A 6,404-nucleotide genomic window follows, 5' to 3' on the forward strand; every position below is an offset into this window, starting at 1 on the left:
CTTTGAATAAACATTTATTTTTAAAGCGAATTTTTTTTACTTAGATCTTTGCTTCTGGGGGGTCCCTGGAACACAATATTTTGAGATGGGGATCGGCGGCCGAATACATATACTTTAGGGGGTCCTTGATATATTACACATGCGTGTACAGTAAGTGTGTTTAAAATACAGTATATACAGTATGATACTTATCTCTGTGCAGGATTCAGTCTATTGATGATGCACACTGCACACGCTGAAAATGATCGTTCTGATCCTCTTCTGCACTGCTGCTACAAGAACAAGATAACTGGTCAAACATCCTCGGACCTCCCAGCTGATTTCTATAAAAGTGGATCTCTCATCAGGACCGAGTCTACAGGACAGATGACCATCCACAGTGTTTACAAGTCTGATGAAGGATTCTAAAGTGTTGCATCTCTGACCTTGGAGAGTCAACAGAGAGCTGGATGGATGTGAGAGGTGAGATGAAAAATAGTTTATGAACATTACATTACTCAACAACTAACATTCACACTCATGCACGCACAAACGCACACGCACGCACGCACGCACGCACGCACGCACGCACACATTTATTTTTTATTTTATTTTATACGGCAGTCAACACAAGAAACAGACAGTATGAAACAGTCAGTGTCTCAACAAGCACGCAGAGGACAAAGGTAGTTTTATTTGTATGTGTATATGTATATTGAATTATATCTATGTATTTATGTATGTATGTTTACACAGTAACAGTTGTTCTATAGGTAAGGTTCTACAAGGAAACATTTGTATCTGTCTATCACTCTGTCTACATATTCATCTATTACAGTATAGCCTATATCTTTTTATATTTTGCAGACAACCAAGCTGGCAGCCATTCCTCAGTTGCACTCTGTGTCTGCCTGGTTCTACTGGCTGGAATGCTGGGAATGCTGATAAGAATTCTCTACCAGAAGAGACATACTGGTAAAGAGAAATAATGAAAACATTTTGATTTTGTACACTTTCCAAAAGTTTGTCCTTGATGCTGAACTAGTGGTTTGACCGGTTTCTACGAGTTGATCAGTTAGGGAGGGGGAGAGAGAGAGTATGAACCTCATGCTCGCTCTCTCTCTTAGTATAACTCCTCACTGTCTGGTGAAACAAAATGGCTTGTGTCTCCATCTGTATCGATACATTATGGTTGTCTACAGACCCTCCACAGTGAAACTAGAAGGAATGCGATGGAGCTGTTTTTCCTTATCACCCACACAAAGTACCAGACACTTTCATAAAGAGGCGACAAAGAAAAAACAGACTCAGAACACAGGCTCTCCATTGGGTATAGTGAAATATCTTGTATTCAGACAGAGAGAGAATGGAAGGTTACAGTGTCACAGGTATGGTAGGCATCATCGGTCGTCGTCTCTCTGCAGTTTAACAGAGAAAGCACTGGACTTTAACAGCGTCCGTTAACATAAACATATGACATCATAGGATGTGACATAGATGAGTTTCCGGGCGAAGGTGGACTTCTTGGATTGGATGAGAGTGATGATTACGTCGTCGTCAGATGAGGATGATGATGGTAGATGATGAAGATGATGATGATGGTGTGACAGTTTATCTTTGGACAAACAGCGTCCACATGTCTGGGTCAACACGTTGACCTCGGCTCTGACCCGTCACTGGTCAGTGGTGATTTTGTGACACTGAAGGAAGGGTTAGCGTAGAAAAGAACACTGATAGGAAGTGTTCTCAAAACAACAGATAGCCACAGAAAGCCTATAGCTAGTTTGACCTTGCATAGACAGAGAGACTGGGAGTACAGAAGCAACATTTAACATGACTGATTTAGGCCAATATGAAACCATTATATTAAATTGACATTTTAAGCAGGTTTATGGACCCTAGACACATTATGATAATTAAGATAACGAGATTAACTCTATCAGCGAGCACTAACTCAAGTCACAAAAACAATATATTTAGAGAGAGACAGGTTAGTTTTACCCTACTGATGTTGAAATAGTAATCCTGCTCAGTAAGAGAGGAAACACAGGTTCAGACATTTGTTGCATTTGCTTGGCTGAGGAGCCACTGGGGCGATCATTAATCATTCATTCATCATTAATTTGGTCTAAGTAATTTATAATTAGACACAAAGTTCTAATTGTTTCTCTTCTCTTTCAGCCTCGGAGGACATAAATGAACCAGACCAACAAGCAGTCACATACGATGTGGGCAGAAAGACAGTTATGACAACAAAGGACTTTTTTCTGTTAAAAAGTTTTTTAGTTATCTAGTTGTTTTCTTAGTTTTCATTTAACTATAACCATGGTACACACACCTTATCAGCAGTGTTTTAGTTTGCTCAGTTTAAGTTATTTTTTCTTTTGTGATTTAAATAATCAATGTTAGTATTTTTCTGGGGCTCTCTCAGACCCAGACATGTGTACCTACTCAGTGATCCAACATCATTCTTCATCTCCAAATCCAGTTCAGTCAGACGGGGACCAATTCTCTACATTCTAATAGGTAAAACGCTCATTGTTATGACTCACTGTTATAGGTAAAACTATAATAGTTATAAAATGTAAAAAATATTTTCATAGGTAGGATTCTCATTATTATAGGTAATAGTCCAATTATTAAAGGCAAGGCTCTAGTTATAAAAGGTAAGACAAATTGATAACTCATGGGAAAGAGTCTAATTATTATAGGTAAGACTCATGTGCATTTATGGAGTTTATGGTGATTGTTGTTCATTCTGTGTGCATTTTGTGTTACAGGTGATCATGAGAACAGAAACCTGACTGAAGGAGTGAGGAAGACCTACAATGATATATTGTATCATTATTATATATATCATTCATCAGCGGTCCACACAAAGCACTATAATTATAACTATATCGTTCAGCACTGTCATCATAGTTGTGGCGTGGACTCCACTTGAGTTGGAATGTTTTTTTAAACAATATCTTTATAATTTAGTTATAGTTATAGTGTGGACAGCCCATATGGAAAGTCTGCCGTTGCTCTCATGTCTTTATCAAAACTGTATTTTTATGAATTGTTGTAAACATTTTAAATAGTTCTCATGGTCTCCAGAAGTCAGACGTGTCTCTACTTTCAGGGCTGTAGGCTGCTCACTGTGGTTAAACCACCTGCTGGGTTCACATGTCCATCTATAGGCCACATACACACTGCATCACATTCACATCTATTTCGGATAACTTAGCTGTTTTTTAGCTGTCATAGTCAAACCACTGTGTCCTGCTCTGCTCTGTTCACACGTTTGAGAACGGCATTTACAAGAACAGCGAAGGTGAATGTTTTTAAATAGATGCTACTGTACACTGTATGTGTTTCAATGTAGACACAAAGTACAAGTTATAGCAATATGGTCTGCGGTATATAAAAGGGCCTAAAAACCTTCCTTTTTAACAAGGCATTTGCCTAGATAGAGATGTAGTTGTTTTATCTTTTTAAACTTCTACTGTGTTTTGCCGACTTGATTTGAAGTTTATTAATGTCACTATTTTATTATTATTGTTGTTTTCTTCTTTCTTTTTTTATTTTTAACCTGTAGCACTTTGAGATTTGTTTCAAATATAAAGTGCGTTACAAATAAAATGTATTATTATTATTATTATATATTAAGATGACAATTCTATCTTAATAAAAATAAACAATGTGTACAAACAATAAAACAATGATTAAACAATAGCATTCTTTATAAGTTAGTTCATAATGGAGGTCATGAGGTTCAGAGAACCTGAGTAACATTCAGTGACAATAAATATGAGTGGAAGAGATCATCTGTTTCATTTTGTTGAGAACGAGAAGTCAGAATGTCTCTGGTACGGTTGAGATGTCTTCTGCATCTGGCTGTAGTAGATGTGTGGAGCCACGTTGAAAAGATCAAGCTCAGACCAGGGGCGTCAATCTGTCTTGAGGCTGGGGGGGGTCCCTCGCGGTTCTGGGCGGATTGGGTTCGTTTTTATCGCGGTTCTGGGCGGATTGGGTTCTTTTTTTTTCCAGTTTTTGGTTTCTTTATTTTGGTTTTAGGGTTAGGATTAGGAGTTAGGTTAGGGTTATGTTATTTAATTCATATTTTTGCCTGATTTTACCAATTAATTATCACAAAAAACAATTTCTGCCTAATAAAATATTCAAACAAAATGGGTTTATACTAATGTAAAAATGTTGGTTATATGGCGGTTTTAGGGTTAGGTTAGGGTTATGTTATTTTGCCTAATTTTACTGATTTAATATAAAAATACTATTTTAACATTCATTTTTTATTATTCTAAATGACTTGGGGATGAGTAGCCCTGATCACCTCAAGGCAAAACACAGGCCGAGGCACAGCCAACTGCCAAGTAAGAGTAATATAAAATGTATTTTACCCACCACTGGCTGTTTCAAATAATGAGCAGAGCAGAGGAATTGAGCATCAACCATCTACGATTATCAATAGCTACTGTAAACTAAAGTATAACGAATAGAAGGTTTGGCACAGAGGCTTGTGAGTTTTGTTCAGAACATGAAGTTTGCTTTATATTCACTTAGTAAATTTACTCATCACCAGGCAGCCGCACTTGAAGTTGGTTTGTTTCAGGATAGACAGACACTAATAACAAATATAATGAAGCTGAGAAACTTTGGTCAACTTCATTATGTATGTACAGTACTTGCATAATAAATGGTACTTTGGATCTGATGGATAGGGTTCTGTGCAGACTGCAGTCCATTTGGAAACACTGGACCCTACCTGGTCGTAGTGTCACTGTTGCCTGGGCTGGTCCAGGTCCATTGCATTGCTCCTAACATTATCCCAAAAAAATCCTTTGATCACTGATGACCGACATTCTCCGTGTCCTCCTCTTCACTTCGGTTTTGGTCAGTCCATTCTCCTAACATTATCAGAATGGCAGCTGCTAAATCCTTTGATCTCTGATGACCGTAACATTCTCCATATCCTCCTCTTCAATACCTTTGGTTTTGGTCAAACTACCCCCCAACTTGGAAGCACCAGGAGGTTGTTTGTTTATAATTATACACTACGAATCCTTGGATTTGATGATAAACTCCCATTAGTTTGAGTCGTGGCGGGGGTCTATCACTCTGTTTCTTTTTCCTCGGTAGCTTTCACTGTTTTAAAATACTTGCTTAAATCTGCACACTTTGCAGCTAGCACAGATAGCTCTTGTATCCTCTCGTGTCTCGTTATGTTGTTGAGCTCTTTCCCCAAATTCTACTTGTAAACAAACCGTGAAAAACCACATGTTGGATGTTGCTGTGTGGCCGGTGTCACTGTTTACAATACAAGAACGCATCGTCCCAAAACACACTCGCCCCGGGTATATCCGGCGGCCTCGAACGCCGAAAAAAATAGGGGCGAGTGTGTTTTGGGGCGAGTGTTTTCACCGTGCAGTGAGGAAGAATGCCGGGCGTTGGACCAAACCATTTTGGGATTTACACGGGGGGGGGGGATAAATTAGTGTTTATTAGTGCATGTCATGATTTCAAAAGCGGGTTCGGATTCTATTAACTTAAATTAAAAAAGTATTTTTGAATTATCCTAAATTACTTGGGGGGGGTCCAATCTGACTTGGGGGGGTCCAATCTGAAGCTAGGGGGGGACAAAACCCCCCCGTCCCCCCCGGGATTGACGCGCATGGCTCAGACAAGCTGAGGTTAAGGCATCTATTGCAGTGGTTCTCAACCTTTTCAGGCCGTGATCCCCAAAATAATCATATTATTATTAATCATAACTATAGGGACCCCCCACCCTAATAAGCACTTGGCATGTAGGAGTTGAGGCATTCAATTTAGTTTGACTCGGTTCCACAGATAAATATTGTGAAAATAGCTGATCTACAAGCTCACAAGAGCATGTAGATAAAAGAGCGAAATAAAAGAGCACCTGTCTGCGATAGCCCTCTAAGCTTAGCCCCCCCCCCCCCAAAAAAAAGGTTTACTACACATAATTATGTTCATTGCTAGTGTTGATTATGTCGTGTTTATTATTGTATATTATTGTATGTCTTTAAATGTCTTAATGAATTGAATACACAGGGCTTTTTGTGTTTTAAAATCATTGTAAATCGTACCTCTGTACTAATTGCAAACTGTTAATAAAGTATTCAATCAATCAATCAAAGCTCACTGTGAGCTTGCAGATCAGCTATTTTTTTTTCTTAAATTGACCAGTTTTTATAGAAAGACTTTGATGATTTTTTTTAGGTATTAAAAAGGTCTTAAAAATCCTTAAATTGTCACTTCACTGTCATCTGGGGACCCCAAAAAATCATGTGGGGATCCTCGTGGGGGTAAAGCAACACCAAACAAGTCTGCTGGGCTGGTACTGTCTTTTTTTTTTAAAGGTGGAGGATAGTTCTGTTCTTGAACCTGAGCTAATAGCTCCCATA

This window comes from Gymnoscopelus braueri (genome assembly GCF_963280865.1).
Source record: "Gymnoscopelus braueri genome assembly, chromosome: 15".
In the NCBI taxonomy this organism is placed as follows: domain Eukaryota; kingdom Metazoa; phylum Chordata; class Actinopteri; order Myctophiformes; family Myctophidae; genus Gymnoscopelus; species Gymnoscopelus braueri.